The sequence below is a fragment of the Nematolebias whitei genome, chromosome 8, assembly GCF_014905685.2.
Source record: "Nematolebias whitei isolate Nwh7 chromosome 8, NemWhi1, whole genome shotgun sequence".
Taxonomy (NCBI): domain Eukaryota; kingdom Metazoa; phylum Chordata; class Actinopteri; order Cyprinodontiformes; family Rivulidae; genus Nematolebias; species Nematolebias whitei.
Window position 1 is genome coordinate 1,515,542 of NC_056505.1, and position 2,709 is coordinate 1,518,250.

At 43.1% G+C, this 2,709-nt stretch overlaps 1 non-coding gene across 1 annotated transcript; it reads right to left on the minus strand.

Moving 5' to 3' along the window:
* Positions 1 to 1,549: 1,549 nt before the first annotated feature.
* Positions 1,550 to 1,621, minus strand: trnap-ugg. Its single transcript has one exon. It is a non-coding gene; the product is annotated as a tRNA-Pro (tRNA).
* Between the last annotated feature and the right edge of the window lie 1,088 nt (positions 1,622 to 2,709).

Below are 2,709 nucleotides of genomic sequence, written 5' to 3' on the forward strand. Positions count from 1 at the left end.
GAACGGCATTGTTGAACGTTACAATAGAACCTTAGGTAACATGATGCGAACACTTCCTCCCCAGTCCAAAGCAAGATGGCCCCAGATGCTCAGAATGCTGACGTTCTGCCACAACTGCACTGAGCGTGAAACAACTGGACTTACGCCATTTTTCCTTATGTTCGGCAGGATCCCACGCCTGCCCATTGATGTGGTTGTCTGACACGCTCTGTCAAATGGCCCAGTGGTGGACCATCATGAGTTTGTCTCCCACCTAAAACAGGACCTCTCCGTGGCAGCCCACATTGCTCAACAAAACAGTTCATCAGAACAAGCCCACCAAGCAATGTACCACAACCACAAGGCTGAAGGCTCTCCTGTCCATGTGGGTGACAGAGTTTTGGTTGCTACTTGTGGTGAGCGAGAGAAGAGGAAGATTGCAGACAAATGGGAATCAACAGTGCATGAAGTGGTGTCTGTGAAGCCTGATATAAATGTGTATTCAAAGACCCTGTTGCATCAAGGACAAAGGTTCTCCACAGAACTCTTCTCCTCCTTGTCAACTTCCACACTGCTGCAGATGATTCAAACCATTCACCCTGCCATTCAGCCGCAGGAAGTGGAGTCTGTTGTGCCTGATGATGTACGGGACAGTGAAACTAAAACTGTGAACTGGTTTCTACAGATGGACAACTTTAGTTGTGAGGATGATGTTGTGACTCACCCTGACTGTGTCCCATCTGATCCCATTCAGCATGATCTTTCCCACGAACATAAATCTGACACAAAACTGGAGTTGCCCGTAACGGATGTTGTTTGCACTCAGCCTCATGGACCGTGTTCTAGTTCAGGTAGGCCTGTGAAACCTCCAGCTAGACTCACATGTGAAATGAACTAGCAGGTTGTTCAAGATTCTGTGCCAACTGGATTCTCTGTTTCCTTCATGAAGACCATGTTTTCTGGGTAGACTTGTTCTGGTTTGGAACAGTGTTTTTCTGTGACTGCCTTGTAGAGCACTATCAGAAGGTGCATGGCATCTTCTGGGTCACACTCTTAGCATTATTCCTTAGGGAAGTTTCTAACTCACGTGACTGACGTGTGCTCTCCTTGTCGCAATTTTGTTTTGTTGCTGCCTGTCTTGTTTGACATGGGGGGGGGGGGCTGTAATTCATCCTGCTGCACCATTATATTCTACCATCTTGTTGTTACTACCTCTTTTTTAGGACATTGTAAATATTATAATTACTTCTTCACTTTTTGGTACTTTAGCCTTATTGCATGCTTTTAGTATTTCTTGTTAGTTTGTTCTTTGATTTTTTAGCGAGTCAGATCGGTTCTTCTCATCCTAAGCATTTCATTGTGCTGTTTACCCTGTGTTAGCCTTGCATATGACAAATAAATGCAACTTGAACTTTAACAAATTTAACACGTTAAACACTTGCAGCTTTTAGTGAAACTGTCTGGTCTCAAACTTCACCAAAGGTTAATCTGAAGATCAATATACAAATTAATTTGTGAACTGCAGAACTAAAAATAAGTACAAAATGCGAATTGTCAGAAAAGAAAACACGGGCTCGTCCGGGATTTGAACCCGGGACCTCTCGCACCCAAAGCGAGAATCATACCCCTAGACCAACGAGCCATGTTCACAGAAATCCACAAGTGCTTCTTTTAACAGTTTATTTTCCGCCTTGAAATAGATAAATTGATTCATTTTATAGATGTTTTAAGAACGAATGGTTTATGCAATTTAAAAACCCCTGCCAGGAGTCAGTGTGTTCAAAAACATTTATTTTAGGTCTAGTGGCCGACGCACTGAACAAAGCGCATGCGCAATGAAGAATGTTTACTAGCTTGGCAGATAAAAACAACTAATAATACTTTTACAAAATTTGTCATTTTTATTTTAAAAACAATTAAAAAATCCAAAAAAATGTTTCTATTAAAAATAAAAACATCCTCCGCCGACGGGACGAATGACTCGTCAGGCGGAAGTTGATCTGATTGCGGAAGTGAGCGGATGCTGTTGTGTGTAGCTCAAGCGAGCTCTTTCCAGGCTTCGTTTACTGAAAGTCCGAGTGTTTTTTAACCTATGTACATTTTTAGGAACGTCAGTTTCACGGCTCGACCAGGTGAGGATGATAAAAAGTCACTGAGGCAGTTCACCGTTAGCTAAGTGACCGTTTGCTAAGTTAGCCGCGGCTCTTTGAGAAACATGAAGCGTTGATCGAAAGAGCGCGAGGCGGCGGAAACTTCCCTGGCGACAGAGCAGCGCGTGAGCAGGTGAGCAGGTGCAGTGGCGGTAAAATGGATCAGTAGGTTTCTCTTGAACTGTTTAAACGACTGCGAGCTGAACTGATAAACGCTGTTTGGGTCCAGTTAAGTGAACAGCAACTGCAGGAAGAAGACACATGGACTGCAGCACGAGAGCCATAAAACCAGCCAATCAGCTCATCAATAATCAATAATCAAGACCTACACACGAGCTCTGTTAGGGACAGAGGATTTAACAACAAACATGCTGCTGCAGCAGAATGATCAATACTTTGATCAGAGAAGAGTTGAAACTGCTGGAGCTGAAAGAACATCAGTAGTTCAGATGTTTCCAAACCTGAGCTCAAATACAAAATGTGAAAAATACAGTCGCATCCAAAATGATCCAGACACTTAACGAAACCCTACAAGTAGCTAAATGTAACTACACATTAGCTTCAAGCTAAGAGTAGCTAA